This window comes from Lycium barbarum, chromosome 7 (genome assembly GCF_019175385.1).
Source record: "Lycium barbarum isolate Lr01 chromosome 7, ASM1917538v2, whole genome shotgun sequence".
NCBI lineage: Eukaryota > Viridiplantae > Streptophyta > Magnoliopsida > Solanales > Solanaceae > Lycium > Lycium barbarum.
Window position 1 is genome coordinate 127,309,014 of NC_083343.1, and position 18,167 is coordinate 127,327,180.

Here is an 18,167-nt window from a genome sequence, read left to right on the forward strand (position 1 = left end):
TTTCGATTTGTCATTTGATATGTCTTATTGAGTCTCTGGAAATATATGGTATTTTATATTGCATTTAGTTTCTCACTACTCCATTCGTGGATGCCTCAATGTTTCCCCCACTGAGCCCGGGCCAGGATATGTTGTCAAGCGTATTCCACTGCATTGTTCGCCGTGCCTCGATGTGAGGGGGCAGGTTTACTTGTGCATGGGTTGTGGAGTATGTTGTGCCATGTACACACATTCTGATATGACATAATATGATATGATATGGCCATCTGATATGATATGTTATGTTACTGGGTTATTCCCTATTCTGGAGCATGATGTGTTGTGACGCCAGTGTCGGGGTGGCGACCACGTTCTGTTGACCGAGTCTCTTGACGGGGGCCGGATATGATATGACATATGTTTCTGCATACACTCTTTATGTTTTGGAAACATGCATTTGATAATCCGGATATTACACTCATTTTCTGTATGTTCTGCTCCGATTATGATTTTATTTCTATGCTTCAGGCTTTACTTATTCAGTACATATTTCGTACTGACCCCCTTTCTTCGAGGGCTGCGTTTTCATGCCGCGCAGGTACAGACGACCGATTTGCTGACCCGCCTGCCTAGGACTCTATTCTGCTATCTTGGAGTGCTCTTTTATTCGGAGCCTACGTTTTGGTACAGTCTTTTGCCATTGTACATACGTATGTTATTCATGGGTATGACGGGGCCCTGTCCCGTCTTATGATTCGGTTGTTATTTGTAGAGGTCTGTAGACATACATGTGGGTTCTGTATATGTTTTGGGTTGATATGATCTGTGATAGCCTTATCGGCTTCCTCGTGCTATACCTGTTCATCTGTGATGACTAGTAACGCTGACTGACTTTTATATTGATATATTCTGCTAATATGCTGGTTTGGGTTATTGGGTACGTTTGGGTGTCCAGCACGGACACTAGTCGCGGCCTACGGGGTTGGGTCGTGACATGATCAATGATGATAAAAGCTTTTTTCTTGTCTGTCCTAATACCAAAACAGAAGTGCAATCCAGAATCAAAGAAATTTCAGGATACAAGCACAAAGAATTTCCTTTTATCTATCTTGGATGTCCTATATATGTCGGTAGAAAACTCAATTCTACCTTCACTGATTCTGTTACAAAAGTGGTGAGAAAAACATCAGGTTGGCAAGGAAAACTTCTATCTACTGGAGGGAAAGCTGTTCTCATCAAACATGTTTTACAATCCCAACCTATCTACCTTCTAGCTGCTATGACACCTCCCAATGATTTTTTTTCTTCAAATTGAAAGATATATGACTAGATTCTTTTGGGGATCAAGTGATGAAAAGAAGAGACACCGTTGGAGTTCATGGGAAAAAATGTGTTATCCTATCAGAGAAGGTGGACTTGGTTTCAAAAAATTAAAAGATATCAGTGATGCATTGGCTATGAAAAGATGGTGGAGATTCAGAACTGCTAATTCTATTTGGGCCAACTTTCTCAAAACAAAATAGTGTAGATTGGCTCATCCCATTGACAGAAAATGGAGAGCAGGTTTATCTCATGGATGGCAAAGTATTCTAGCAGTAAAAGGCAAAGCTGAAGAACAAATATTATGGAAGGTTAATTCTGGTTCATCAAGTTTATGGTGGGACAACTGGACAGGTTTTGGTGCCATTGCTCAGATTATAAATCATAATGATCCTAACAGACTTCAAGTTGTTAAGGATCTAATTGAAAATGGGCATTGGAACATTGACCATCTGCACTTACCTGAATATTTAGCAGAAGCTATTCTCAGTATACCAATAGGGAATCCACAATGTCTTGACACACCAATTTGGATGCCTTCTTGATGTGCCGTGAATTTTAGCACATTTTATGCCTTTGTAACTAGACATGTTGCTTGATTTTAAGTGTTTTTACAATGTTTCTTATGTTATTTTTGTGTTTTATAGGGTTGATTAACTAAGGATCGGAAATGAGAAGTAATGCTGAAAAAACGGACAAATTGGAGCTAAGCGACGCTCCGTAACTCATGTTTCGGACCGTAACTCATGTTACAGACCGTAACAGGGTCCGTAACTCATGTTACGGTCCGTACCTTTGAACCGTAACAGGGCCTGAATTTCCAGAAAGTTTTCATTGAAACCATCAGTGTTACGGTGGAGTGTTACGGTCCGTAACTCATGTTACGGTCCGTAACATGTCACCGTAACATGAGCTAAATTTCCAGAGAGTTTCAATAAAACCTTCAGTTTTACGGTTTAGGGTTACGGTCCGTAACCCTTCACCGTAACATCATCCAAAATTTCAGAGAGTTGCCAAGTAATTGACCACTTACGCTGCAGAAGGACGGACCGTAACGTCAAAGTGGTCAAATGACGAAATGAAGGACGGACCGTAACCTGAGTTACGGTCCGTAACAATGCGGCGTAAGGGCATTTTTGTCCAGAAACTTGGCGCGATTTTTGGCTCTATAAATACATAATGTAGGGTTTTAATTCATTCATTCATATTTTATTTTAGAGGCATAAACCCTAGGTTTTTAATCTTGAAGTGGTTGGAGCATTTAATGCAACAACTTCACTCTCATTCCATCTTATGTTAGTATTGTAAGTGTATTATGTTAATCTTTAAGCTTTTTCTGTCAAGAAACATTATGAGTAGCTAATTTCAATTCTAAGGTTGTGAATCCCATGATGGGTATTATGTGAATGAGTTTCTATTTATGATATATGCATAATAGTTGTTGTTATTTATTCTATCTTTGAGTTGTAACGTTGGGTAATGATTGCAAGCATTAGCCGAAGCCATTATATTGACTTTTCTTGGGAAAGAGAGTCAATATTGGTAAGATTGAATAACAATGACTCGAGGCGTTAACCCTCGTTTAATAGACTAACTTAGGAATAAGAATAAGTCTGAATTGGCATTATTGGTCGCTCTTCGGTTGTAACTCTTTTATATTCGGAAGAATCATAAAGAGGAAATACTGCTTAACTGTTGGGAAACATTAAGAAGTCTTTAAGAGACCAAGTGCATATTCATAGAACAACCATTAGAAGTATATCACCTTGAAACCTGAAGCATAATATCTAATCAAATTGGGGAACACAACCTTAGTCTCTCTCTCTCACATTAATTACATTTTAAGTCAAAGTATTAAATTACATTATTCAAAAATCAATTCAAACTATCCGGAATAGGATTAAAGCATTTAAAGACTGGTATCGCATACGATTAGTACTCTTTTCTCTCCATATTCCCTGTGGGATTCGACCCCAACCTTGTTGGGTTACTATATTTGACAACGTCCGCGTTATACCATTAATAGGTGTAATTTGAGCGTATCAAATTTTGGCGCCGTTGCCGGGGAATACGGTTTAGAAATTACTAATTGTTGTGTACTATTATTTAAAACTTTTTCTATTCCATCACACCTCGTTTGCTGTTTTAGTGAACCAGGTGAACATGGCTGGAAGACCCCATCGCAATCAAGGGAACCAAGGGGGGATCCAAGTGAACCATCCTGCACCAGAAGAAGAGGAGGATGAGAATGTATTTGCAGAATTCATCGGCGAAGCTGATTATGCTTCTGCTGTAGTTCCCTCGAGAACAGGAAATGCTAATTTCAAAAATGATAGTTCTTTCTATCAGCTATTGAAACTTGAAGGCTATTTCCGAAATTCTTCGGAGGACTGTCCACTTCGACACCTAAAGAATTTCGTGCATGTATGTTCCCAACAATCTCAAGGTGCTGTTCCTGCTGATGCGCTGCGACTGCGGGTTTTCAAATATTCCTTAGCTGGCCAAGCTAGGGAATGGTATGAAAAGCTCCCGAGCAATACTATTCATACCTGGAATGAGCTGGCCAATATCTTTCTAAAAAAATGGTTCCCACCCAGCAAAAAGGCTGAGCTTCGGGATAAGATTTTTGGGTTTAAACAACTTCCAGGGGAACAACTATATGCTGCATGGGAGAGGTTCAAATATTATCTAGCTCAATCTCCGACTCATGGATTTCCAGATGCAATTCTCACAGAGAAGTTCTACAAGGGGCTAGATACAATGAATCAAATAGCTGTCAACACTGCAGCTGGGGGATGCTTCATGGACAAATCCTTTGTCAACATCACCCGGTTGCTCGACAAGCTTACTACCCATAATCAAGCCTGGCATTCGAGTGATAGCGAAATCCTATCATATGGTAGTCCCTCTGTGGCCGCGGTGGCCAAAGAAAATCATAAGCGAGATCATGCGTTCGCTCAATTGCAAACCACCGTGGATTTATTATCCAAAAGGCTTATGGAGAAAGAGGCCAAATGTGTAAATGCTGTCGATGAGATGCCACCTCATGCTCCCGGAATGTATCAAGTTTTTGACGAAACTTATCTTGAGGGGCAGCCACAATATGAGGATGCTAATTATGTCAATAACCCGCAAGAGGGTTATCAGCGGCAAAACTACCAAGGTCCCGGTAATCACCCATGGCAAAGGCCTCAACAAAATTACCAAGGAAATAATTATGGAAGAACTGATCAGGGTAATCCCAATCAAGGGAATTACAATAACTATAATTATGGCAACAAGAGCTCTAACCCCTACATTCCACCTAGGGGGCAAGCATCCAATTCCCAGCCATGGAGAGATAATTCAGCTACTAACTCTGCTGGCAACACGTCTAATGATTCTGCAGAACTGAAGAGTATGATGCAGAAAATGCTGATGAATCAAGACAGAACAGAGATCACAATCAAGGGAATGTCCCAGGTCCAACTATCGCATTCAGCTTCCATTCAGAAGCTTGAAGCGCAATTCAGAGACCTTTCCCGAGAAGTGCATACTCCTCAATGGGGACAATTATCGAGTGATACAGTTCCTAATCCAAAAGGTAGTGGAGTGAACTCTGTGGAGAATGTACTTTCCATTAGCACCAGAAGTGGAAAAATACTTCAGGGTGACAATAAAAAGCCAATTGATCAGGAACCAATTGTTGAAAAAGAAGCGCAGCCTAATGTATTGGATGATATTGTCGAGGAAGAAGCAGGGGAGGAAGTCCCCATTGTAGTTGAAGAAGAGCTGAATCTTAATAAACCAAAGGAACCGGTGGAAAACCAGGAAAAGGGGAAGGCAAAACTTTCCGGTGCTCTTCGCCCTTTGAGCCAATTGTTCAAATCTTCACCACCTTTTCCTCAAAGCCTGGTGAGAAAAATAGAAGATGAGAAGTGCTTGCGATTTTATGATCAACTCAAGCAGTTAACGATGAATTTTCCGTTCATGGATGCTGTCCAAGAAATGCCTGGCTTTGCTAAGTATTTGAAGGACCTTTTAACAAAGAAGAAAAAACCATTGAAACATGACACTGTGGGCATCACTCACCGCGTTAGTGCCATTCTTTCCAAGACCACAGTGCAAAAGAGGGAAGATCCTGGAGCATTCACAATTCCATGCACCATAGGGCAGCAAAATTTAGCTAGGGCTTTATATGATAACGGGGCTAGCATAAATCTTATGCCCTTGGAAAATTTTATGAGATCAGGGTTAGCGATGCCGAGGCCAACTACCATGAGATTGCAGATGGCTGACAGATCGATAAAAAGGCCAGTGGGGGTAGTTGATGATGAGCTGGTTCAAATCAGGAAATTCCTACTGCCGGCAGATTTCGTGATTCTTGATTGTGCTATTGATCAAGAAATTCCTATTATTCTGGGAAGACCTTTCCTTGCCACAGGGAGAGCTCTTATGGATTCCGAGAAGCACGAAATAAAGTTCCGGGTGAACGATGAGGAGGTAACTTTCCACGCAAGCAGAGGTATGAAATTACCTAGTCCTTATCAAAGTATTTCAGTCATCAATTCTGTTGATGAGGTGGATGATGCTGTGGAATTCAAAATGGAGGAAGAATGTTTGAGTGAAGCACTATCGGCCATCTTGGTAAATTTTGATGCTGAACAAATGGAGGGATATACTGAGACAATAAATGCACTCATCGGTCTGGGGTCTTACTCTTATGAGCCCAACAAACTATCTCTTGATCTAGAGAAACGAACAACTCCTCCAGCAATACCCTCAATTATTGAGCCACCGAAGTTGGATCTCAAGCACATTCCAGCTCATCTTAAATATGTGTTTCTTGAAACGAATGCTACCCTCCCAGTTATTGTGTCATCACTTCTGAATGAGGGCCAAATCCAAAGACTCATCGAAGTATTGAGAAAGCATTTAAGAGCTTTGGGATGGACTATTGCAGACATCCGGGGGATTCCCGCCGGAATTTGTGAGCACCGAATACAGTTGGAGGAGGAAAGTTCGCCGAGTGTTGAGCATCAGCGAAGATTAAATCCACTGATGCAAGAGGTGGTGAAGAATGAGATTATTAAGTGGTTAGATGGTGGGGTGGTTTACCCGATTGCCAACAGTCCATGGGTAAGCCCAGTTCAGTGTGTGCCAAAGAAAGGGGGCATCACTGTTGTCCCTAACTCTAAAAATGAGTTGATTCTGACAAGGACTGTCACCGGTTGGAGAGTGTGTATGGACTATCGGAAGCTGAATACCGCATCTTGCAAGGACCATTTCCCTATGCCTTTTATTGATCAAATGCTTGATCGGCTAGCCGGAAGATCTTATTACTGTTTCTTGGATGGGTACTCAGGATACAACCAGATCAACATTGGTTTGGAAGACCAAGAAAAGACTACTTTCACTTGTCCCTATGGGACATTCGCTTTCAGCTGGATGCCATTTGGTCTTTGCAATGCACCAGCTACCTTCCAACGATGCATGATGTCCATATTCTCTGATATGGTTGAAAACTTTCTTGAAGTTTTCATGGATGATTTCTCTGTGGTGGGAGATTCATTCGATGAATGTTTGGGTCATTTTGATCGGGTGCTACAACGGTGTGAGGAAACCAACCTCGTGCTCAACTGGGAGAAGTGTCATTTTATGGTCAAGGAGGGCATTGTCCTTGGCCATAAGATTTTAGAAAAAGGGATTGAGGTTGATCAAGCTAAAATCGATGTGATTTCACAACTCCCTCCGCCCGTTTCAGTAAAAGGAGTTCGGAGTTTCTTGGGGCACGCCGGATTCTATAGAAGGTTTATCAAAGACTTCTCCAAAATTGCAAATCCCATGTGCAAACTCTTAGAAAAAGAATCCAAATTCAATTTTGATGAGAAGTGCATCAAGGCGTTCAACGAGTTGAAGCTAAAATTAATCTCCGTACCTATTGTTGTGTCCCCAGATTGGTCACTTCCCTTTGAATTAATGTGTGACGCCAGTGGTCTTGCAATTGGAGCTGTGCTTGGTCAGCGGCTAAACAAAATCCTGCACCCAATTTATTATGCCAGCAAAACATTGAATGGAGCTCAGCTGAACTACACAGTAACGGAGCAAGAATTACTTGCCATTGTTTATGCTTTTGAAAAGTTCCGGGCTTATTTGTTGGGTGCCAAGGTAGTGGTTCACACTGACCATGCTGCATTGCGCTATTTGATGGCGAAGAAGGATGCTAAGCCTCGGTTGATAAGATGGGTTTTGTTGCTACAGGAATTTGACTTTGAAGTCAAAGACCGGAAAGGGTCAGAAAATCAAGTAGCTGACCATCTTTCCAGACTTGAAGTACCAGGGAGACCGAGTGATGTGCTAGATATTGATGACACTTTCCCGGATGAAAGAGTTTTGGTCATTTCCAATGATGTGGCACCATGGTATGCCGATATTGCCAATTATTTGGTAACTGGCATCGTTCCTGAAGAGTTGAAGACATATCAAAAGAAGAAGTTCTTGAGACACCGCCGACAGTATTGTTGGGATGAGCCTTACTTATTCAGAACGTGTGCTGACAATATGATCCGGAGATGTGTGGCGGAATCTGAGGTGATGGACATTTTGAAAGGGTGCCATGATTCTCCAGTTGGTGGACATGACAGTGGAAATCGAACAGCAGCCAAGGTGCTAGAGTGTGGCTACTACTGGCCAGCCATTTATCGTGATGCAAATATGTTGGCACGCTCTTGTGATAAATGCCAACGCCAGGGCACAATAGGTCGGAGGCATGAAACTCCGATGAACTTTGTTCTTGAGGTGGAGCTATTTGATGTATGGGGAATTGATTTTATGGGGCCCTTCGTGAGCTCCTACGGCCTGAAATACATTCTTGTCGCAGTGGATTATGTCTCCAAATGGGTGGAGGCGGTGGCCTTGCCTAACAATGATGGTAGGAGAGTCAATGAGTTTCTCAAAAAGAACATCTTTACTAGATTTGGCACTCCTAGAGCTATTATTAGCGATGGTGGATCTCATTTCTGCAATAAACCATTTGCTGATCTTCTTGAAAAATATGGCGTGCATCACAGGGTTGCCACTCCATATCATCCTCAGACGAGTGGTCAGGTTGAGGTCTCAAACAGAGAAATAAAAAGCATCTTGGCAAAGACAGTCAATGTGAATCGCACTGACTGGTCTAAAAAGTTGGATGATGCTTTATGGGCATATTGCACGGCATTCAAAACACCTATAGGGACTTCACCGTATAAGTTGGTATTTGGGAAGGCATGTCATTTGCCTATTGAGCTTGAGCATAAAGCCCTTTGGGCATTGAAAAAGCTGAATATGGATTGGCATGAAGCAACCAAGCTGCAGTTGTTTCAAATCAACGAGATGGATAAATTTAGGTACAATGCCTATGAAAGTGCAACACCGTACAAGGAAAAGATGAAATACTATCATGACACGAAGATCCTAAAAAGGGATTTTCAGCCAAAAGACTTAGTCTTGTTGTACAATTCACGCCTGAAGTTCTTTCCAGGCAAGTTAAAGTCCCGTTGGTCTGGTCCTTTTGAAATTGTGAGTGTGTCCCCAAATGGAAGCGTCATTGAGGTGCAATCCGAGGATGGCACTCGGACTTTTAAGGTGAATGCACAAAGAGTGAAGCATTACCATTGGTGTATTGATGATGGTAAGGTCGTGGATAGGTATCGTTTGAAATATGGCTCCTGAACTCGAAAATGAGGTACCACGTCGAGCTGTGACGTTAAACCAAGCGCTGTGTGGGAGGCAACCCACATTTACTGCTTTGTAAGTAGTTTAAAGTTTGTATTTTCCTTGTATTCTTTTGTGTTGTTGATGTGCTAATGTGGTGGGATTTTGAGAACTGAAGGGACCAAATAACTGCTGAGTGATCCAAGGCGAGACGCTCCATGTTACGGCCCGTAACTCATGTTACGGTCCGTATCATGAAGCGTAACAGGCAAAAAGAAAAAAATAAAAAATCACTGAAGGATGAGGAAGAGTGTTACGGTACAAGTTACGGTCCGTCGTACGTGTTACGGACCGTAACACTGGGTCGTAACTTTGATACAAAATCTGGGCTTCACTGGAAATTTTCAACATGTTACGCCAGGTGATACGGACCGTAACACGAGTTACGGTCCGTCGATTGGACTGCCAGGTCATTAATGAATAAGTGAAACGGGGTCGTTTGATGGACCGTAACACAAGATACGGTCCGTATCTCAGGATACGGTCCGTAACAGGTAACGTAATTGTCTGAAATGTTTAAATACATTACCGACGGTTCCCATTTCAAATTAAAAGGATTCTTAAAACGTTTTTCAACTCCCTGTCCCTCATAAATCCTCTCTTCTCTTCTTCACATCCTCCTCTCTTCATCTTTCCATTCTCCCCCATATTTCTCTAAAAATCTCTTTACTATCTTCTTATCACAATCCCTGTTGTAAGTTTGAGTTTCATCCTTACAATCGCCAACGATCCGGTATTACATGTCTTTGCTCTTTTCTTTTAGCTATCAATGCGAGTTCTATGATGCTCATGAGTAATTTCGTATACTATGCATTGAAATTCGTGTTTTGGGCTGTGTTGATTGAGTTTGAATTTCAATTGATAAGTTATGGGGGATTTGACAATGGTTGGGGGTTGGGATTGGTATTGGTGCTGTTTAAAAGATTCGTGGGCACAAGCAATTGCTTCCCACTGAATTGGAGGGCAAATCCGGTTAAAGGTTTCATTTGTGAAATTACTAAATCGGTTTGCCCACCAACTGTTCGATAAAAGTCCCCAATGAAAACTTTAATAAAACCGGGTGAAGTCTGAGTAACCCGAGGCATGTGAGGGGATATAATATTGTTTTACAACATACCCATGGGACATTAAGTCGAAAATCTTGGCCTCGTGCTTAAAACGAGAAAATTTGGCCAAGTCATTTGTTTGCTAATCCGTTGCCCGTCATTATGTGTTACGGAGCACCGTAACACCGATAATTTCCATGAAAACTTTCTGGAAATTTGGCTGATGTTACGGACCGTATCCTATGCTACGGACCGTAACACCACACCGTAACATCGATGGATTCCATGAAAACCTTCTGGAATTTTGACAGACGTTACGGTGAGGTGTTACGGACCGTAACACGAGTGACGGACCGTAACATCATACCGTAACACCTCTCAAATTTCCAGTAACTTTTCTGGAAATTTTGATCATGTTACGGTGAGACGTTACGAACCGTATCCTACGATACGGACTGTCGACTGTGTTACGGTCCCTTTGCTTAATTGAACCATTTGAGTTACGGTTGAAGATACGGCCCGTAACACCATCGACGGTCCGTCGACTGTGTTACGGTACCTGGCCTAATTAAAGTCCTTAGCTTAAATTCATAAGGTGTCTAATTTTTTTTTAACAACTTCTCGTACATCATATCTAACTTTTCCTTCCACAGGTATGGGTAAACCACGACAATCAAAGAAGGCTTCACCTAGGTCGCGCAAAAAGGAAAAGGTCGTGCTGCAAGCAAGGTAACCTCACGGCTGCGCGACGACGATCTGATCAAGGACGCCAGGCCTAAAAAGAGGCCGGTCGCACCTAGCAAGCCACCCCCACCAGTTGCACCCAGCCAACCAGACCCACAATCAGAAAGTTCCTCCTCGACTGAGGAGTTGAGAGAGTCGAGCTCGTCGAGTTCGTCGAGCCAAAGTGAACCCCAGCGGGCTATCACACCAACACACCGACCTCAACCACCCATTAGACAGCCTACTGCGGAGGAGCGCGAAAAAGAGCGCGAACAAGAAAGGAGGAAACTTGACATTCGGCTGCAAGCTATGACTGAGAAGATCCTCCGGTTTAATGTGGAGGGATCTGAAGATTTGTATAACAAGGGGTGTGAGCGGGTAAAAGGTGAGGGAATGGACCCAAGGCGGAGTATTTTCGAGGAACGGAATTTCATCTTCGATGGAATAGAAGGATATCCCGGCATTAGTGATACTATCCGATTCCACAAGTTGGAGTTTTTGAAAAACCCCGTTGGGTCCTACATACCGGTTTTTGTTAGGGAATTCTACGCTTCATATGGGGCAGCTGTATTCAAAGTAGTGAAGAAAGGGCAGCGAGCAACTCAAGTACCGGCAATGAATGAGGTTGTATTCCGGACAAAGAAGATAGATGTCTCTCCATCGGCTATCAATAAAACACTATTCGGGGAAGATTATATAGAGCCTACAGCAGCGGAAGAAGGGGAGTTTGCCTACAAAATTGAACAGAAGGATACAATCCCCATCCGAAAATGGGTAGCTTCTGTTATTGCACGGACAACAGATCCTGAATGGGCCATAGTGCCAAAGTTGACAGCCACCACGCGTATTTGGAAAAACACCCTAACGCCAAAGGCAAAGTTTTGGTGGCAAATTGTTCTGTTCCGCATCCGTCCTACCCAATCAGATAATTATTTGACTCCAGACAGGGCTGTTCTTGTGGCTTCCATAATGTCGCGATATAAGATCAACTTCGGACGACTGATAGCCGAAGACCTCCGAGAGAGAGCCACCCAGCCGGCCACTTCCCTCATTCATCCATGCCTGCTTACGCTACTATGCTTGCATGCAGAACCAGAACCCCTACCCCATATCGATCACAGTGTGATTGCCAGCCATATTTATGACATCACAAAAGGGAAAGATGAGGTGTTGAGCCAGGGTTCGTTGCCCTCTGCATCTGTTTCTGAGGTGCCGGAGGGGCCTACGGGGTCAGATGTTATACCCTTGGCTATCATGGGTGAAGAGGGAGCTGCTGCGGATTAGCCCACAGATTCTGAGGCTCCACCGGCTGATCATGCTACACAGCCTATGCCACCTCCAGCCGCACCTACTTCGGGTGGTCCTACCTCTTCCACTGGAGCAAGCCCAGCACAACCGCAGGCAATACCAGGAGTCCCACCCGAGCTTGCGAGAAAAATGATGTTCAACCGGGACAATTTTGGGGCAGTGGTCCTGCAAGCGGATCGCACAGATAGGCAGGTCAAGCAGATCATGACTGAACTAATATTATACACAAAAAGGGCTATTGATGCAGCGCTGCGACCGATAAAAGAACAAATGGCTGCGGACCACCTACAAATCCACTCCCGAATAGATGGTATTGAGGGCAGGATGACTGAGCTGACTAGGACACACCCTACATTGGAATTGGACGCTATTCGGAGTGAGTTGCGGTCTGTCAAGGATGATGTGCAGAAATTGAAGGCCCAGGAAGTGGCTGTGGCGACAGACCAGGTTCCTAAAGTACACACGGAGTTGGTACAGAGCCTATACTAGCTGGTTCAGAGCCTACTAGGGGATGATGACAACGAAGACACGGTTGAAGAACAACACGACGAGGAGTTGTAGGAGGATATCCCCTCTGTGGACAAAGGGAAGCGAAGCAGAGCATCGCCACATCTCGAGCCCATTCTCCAAAGTCTTGATCCATATGCTGAGTTGCGCCCACAGAATGAGGAAGAGGAGCGGCGTACTTTGAAAAGAATCCGCCAGGAGTCCCGGTTAAGTTCCGACACCGCAGGAGCTACTTCTAGCTCAGCTCAGCCCATTGAGCCGGCTCACCGTATTTCTCCCCCACCCACTGCTCCACCCCATGATGCTGCGACAGATCCGAGTGCCTAGTGCGCTCCAGGGAGGCCCTCCATTTTTTTTAATGCATTATATTGATGCTTTGAGGGCAATGCATGCTTTAAAGTTGGGGGTGTAGTATTTACTGATTGGTTGTTGGGATTGCTGTTTTAGTATACTGGAGATTGTTTTTAGTATTTTTGTTTTGATGGGTATTTTATCCCAAAATTGTGATAATAAGCATGTGTTTAAGACAATTGTTATTGTTTTGTTTTGTTGGTATTATTTTTATTAGCAAGTATGTGTTAGGACGTTCTTCGGCTGTTCTTTGCTATGTGTTTCTATTCCCGAAGAATGCTATGTGTATGTTAAACCTAGCATGTTTAGGATGTTTAATATAGAAGTAAAGTAATGATGACTTAAGTGGTAGTGGTCCATGTTTCTAGCATAGATATAAATGATTTTTACAAGTTCAATGATATCCCTCCGAAAAATAATTTGTGATATACATCAAAAATGAGTTGTTGATATTGACATGTATGGTTCTTTTAATGACATTGCAAAGAAAGGGTGTTTATGCATATGAAATCTTCAAAAGGAAATGAAGTCGGAATATTTAAACAATCCTTATACCATTGTGTGGTGAGTTTTTAGCTTCTATTTGCATATGCTGCTTGCAATCTAGAACTTGCCCGGTTGGTCGTGCGTGAATTCTAAGGAGAATTTGATTGTGAAGTGATCTTAGGCTTTCTTTGTATTAACCCCCAAGTATCTTAAATGAGCCTGGCCCGTACAGAAAATGATCCCTAGTCTCCCAGTTTTGAGCCTATAGACTTTTTCTTCGATTAACCATGAACTAACCTATTTCCCTTCTGTGAATAATCCCATTTGACACCAAGTCCCTCCTTGACACGGAAGAATGACAAATGAGGCTAAAAGCCTAAGTTGGGGGTGACAAGTCAAAAGTGTGGAAAATGAGGCTAAAAGCCTAAGTTGGGGGTGATAAGTCAAGATGCGAAAAATGAGGCCAAAGGCCTATTGGGGGTGATCACGAATATAAAGGGACATAATTCAGCGTGGATATAATTTTTTTTTTTTTTTAGATATATAGGTATATAAGTACTAAATAAATCCACGCTAAAGATGGAGGGTCGGAAATGATAGGAAGAATGATGAATGAAGTCAAAAAGAAGTGTCGAGGAGAGTGAGTCACCGATACCCAAATATTCATCCTACCCGTCCCTAAGCCAACGTTACAAGCCCAAAAAGTCCTAATGTGATCACGATCAAATTGTTCAGAGTTGAATGCATGGAAAATAAAGGCAAGCCTATGGTTTGTGCACGCATGGTATGCAAATTTCTTTGTGAGTGTGAGTGTTCTTCTGTCTCTTTAGTCTTCTGTCCCATTTATGTCGTAAATGTGTGTTGGGACATTCTTTGGTCTATGTGAGGGCATAAGGATTGTAGGTTTCAAAGTAACTGGCTTTCCAGAAGTTGAAATTCATGTGCATAGAGACCCCCGTACTATGATTGTGTCATTAATTGAGGTTGCATAGTTAATTGAAATTTTTCTGAAATGTGCGTTTTGTGTCACAAACAGGAGATGGATAAGAGCCTAAATATTTTTCTTGGATCGAAGAGTCCATGCTAGAAACACATGCCAAACCCACCGTAGTCATTCTTATTTTGCTAAGATGTCGTGTGTTAGTAGCGAGTATTGTTGTAGTTGCTTGAGGACAAGCAAAATCTTAAGTTGGGGGTGTTGATGTGCCGTGAATTTTAGCACATTTTATGCCTTTGTAACTAGACATGTTGCTTGATTTTAAGTGTTTTTACATTGTTTCTTATGTTATTTTTGTGTTTTATAGGGTTGATTAACTAAGGATCGGAAATGAGAAGTAATGCTGAAAAAACGGACAAATTGGAGCTAAGCGACGCTCCGTAACTCATGTTACGGACCGTAACTCATATTACGGACCGTAACAGGGTCCGTAACTCATGTTACGGTCCGTACCTTTGAACCGTAACAGGGCCTGAATTTCCAGAAAGTTTTCATTGAACCCATCAGTGTTACGGTGGAGTGTTACGGTCCGTTACTCATGTTACGGCCCGTAACATGTCACCGTAACATGAGCTAAATTTCCAGAGAGTTTCAATAAAACCTTCAGTGTTACGGTTTAGTGTTACGGTCTGTAACTCATGTTACGGTCCGTAACCCTTCACCGTAACATCATCCAAAATTCCAGAGAGTTGCCAAGTAATTGTCACCACTTACGCTGCAGAAGGACGGACCGTAACACAGGGTACGGTCCGTCGCATGGTGGCCGTAACGTCAAAGTGGTCAAATGACGAAATGAAGGACGGACCGTAACCTGAGTTACGGTCGGTAACAATGCGGCGTAAGGGCATTTTTGTCCAGAAACTTGGCGCAATTTTTGGCTCTATAAATACATAATGTAGGGTTTTAATTCATTCATTCAGATTTTATTTTAGAGGCATAAACCCTAGGTTTTTAATCTTGAAGTGGTTGGAGAATTTAAGGCAACAACTTCACTCTCATTCCATCTTGTGTTAGTATTGTAAGTGTATTATGTTAATCTTTAAGCTTTTTCTGTCAAGAAACATTATGAGTAGCTAATTTCAATTCTAAGGTTGTGAATCCCATGCTGGGTATTATGTGAATGGGTTTCTATTTATGATATATGCATAATGGTTGTTGTTATTTATTCTATCTTTGAGTTGTAACGTTGGGTAATGATTGCAAGCATTAGCCGAAGCCATTATATTGACTTTTCTTGGGAAAGAGAGTCAATATTGGTAAGATTGAATAACAATGACTCGAGGCGTTAACCCTCGTTTAATAGACTAACTTAGGAATAAGAATAAGTCTAAATTGACATTATTGGCCGCTCTTCGATTGTAACTCTTTTATATTCGGAAGAATCATAAAGAGGAAATATTGTTTAACTGTTGGGAAACATTAAGAAGTCTTTAAGAGACCAAGTGCATATTCATAGAACATCATTAGAAGTATATCACCTTGAAACCTGAAGCATAATATCTAATCAAATTGGGGAACACAACCTTAGTCTCTCTCTCTCACATTAATTACATTTTAAGTCAAAGTATTAAATTACATTATTCAAAAATCAATTCAAACTATCCGGAATAGGATTAAAGCATTTAAAGACCGGTATCGCATAAAATTAGTACTCTTTTCTCTCCATATTCCCTGTGGGGTTCTACCCCAACCTTATTGGGTTACTATATTTGACAACGTCCGCGTTATACCATTAATAGGTGTAATTTGAGCGTATCACTTCTACTTGTGGAAAATTCTCAACATCTTCAGCATAGGAGATTAACAGACAGAGCAAGGCTCCAAATCATTTTCTTCTTAATATTTGGCACAAAGCTACACCTTTCAAGATGTCCTTCTTAGCATGGAAATTGTTAAAAAACAAACTCCCATTTGATAATATAATTAGCGGAATCGGTATTGAGGTGGATATTAAATGTTGTTGTTGCAATGAGGCTAAGGATGAAACTATCCATCACTCCTTCATAGATGGAGACCGGACAAGAGTTATATGGAATTATTTTGGTACCCCTCTTGGAATACCGTGGGAACCAGGCTCCATCAGAACCCAAATGATGAGATGGTGGACATTCAAGCCCAGAAATTGCTTACACAAAGATCTACTCAAAATTATTCCTATATTTATTTTATAGGAAATATGGAAGGCTAGATGTGCCTATAGATATGGAAAGAAAAAGGTTTCAAACATCAGAATCATTTATCAGATCTTTTATCATATAAAATGGATAGTATCAAAGACCAACTCTACTATTCAATGGGTATGGAAATGGCAGGATCTCACCAATCAAGTTATGAGCAGCTCACATAAGATTGATTGCGTGATCCGACCTCCAATGGGTTGGATAAAACTCAATACTGATGGCAGCCACAATGCAGCTGACTCTATTGGAGCGGGAGGAATAGTTAGAGATAATAATGGAAAAATTATCATGGCCTTTGCTAAATACATGGGAATGGGCAACAGTAATTTGGCAGAAGCAAAGGCTATAATCTATGGCTTACAATGGTGTATTTCACAGAATTTTCAAAATATTGTTCTGGAAAGTGATTCCCTAATCATTGTTAACATGATAAAGGGCAAAAGCAACACAACTTGGCAGCTTCAAGATGCAATAGATGATATCAGTAGAATGCTCTCTCAAACTTCCAACAAAGTTCAACATTGTTATAGGGAGGCAAATCAAGTTGCAGATGCTCTAGCCAAATGGAGCATGGAGGATCGGGAAAAACAATTTTATGATACTAAAGATCTTCCAAAACAAGCTGGTGGCGCTTACTACCTGGATTTTCAAGAGACAGCCTCCATAAGACATAAACAAAGAAAGAACATGCTTATTTAAATTGTTTTTTTATCTTAAATATTTCTCCCTGTAAATTAGACTAAGGAAAACTTCAGGGGTTTAGTCACATCTAACCACTGTTATTCTGTAACCGCTCTTTTTGTGATGAAATAAAAGGAAGCACCTCCTTAAGGTGTAAATTACATTAAAAATAAATAAATATTATAAATAGTGTTTAAGTGAAGGGTAAAATGGTCTTATTTTAACTTTTGAAGGGTATTATTGTAATCTAACTTTCAACTATGGAGCTTCCCACTTTTAATAATATATGATGATATGATGTATTTAAGACTTATTCTGAATTGACTTAGTTTCAAATTTAATTGTCAATTTTCTATGAGTATTATGCTGAAAATGGCCTCGACCAAACAGAATCATAGAACCCAAAGGACAAATCCAAAGATTGTAGAACTTTTGAAGTCTCAATTTGTATGCTTAAAGTGGTAGAACTACATTCACATATAATTAGTCATTAAAATATACTCATAAGTTTTCAGTTCATGACGTTAACATCTTGCAGTTTCTTTATTTAGATAGCTTTTATTTGCTTCTTGTAAATAAGAGAAGTTGACTATAAGTGTGTATACTAATAGAATAAATCACCTTCTAAAAAAAAAAGGGGGAAACTGAGGCAAAATTGTCAACAACTGGATACACTTAAATATAAGGAGAATTGGAGAAATCATTGGTATTAAGTAGTTGACTTCATTGTGTTATATATGTAGGATTGACTCAACAATATACATGTTAGAATATTATGTAAATATTTAGTTAGATGGTAACTAAATATTTACATAATATTCTAACAATACAATCATATTATTGACAGCTTTTCAG

At 41.2% G+C, this 18,167-nt stretch overlaps 1 non-coding gene across 1 annotated transcript; it reads right to left on the minus strand.

The window, feature by feature from the left end:
• Positions 1–3,906: 3,906 nt before the first annotated feature.
• On the minus strand, positions 3,907–4,013 carry LOC132604770 (small nucleolar RNA R71). Its single transcript, XR_009568871.1, has one exon. It is a non-coding gene; the product is annotated as a small nucleolar RNA R71 (small nucleolar RNA).
• Between the last annotated feature and the right edge of the window lie 14,154 nt (positions 4,014–18,167).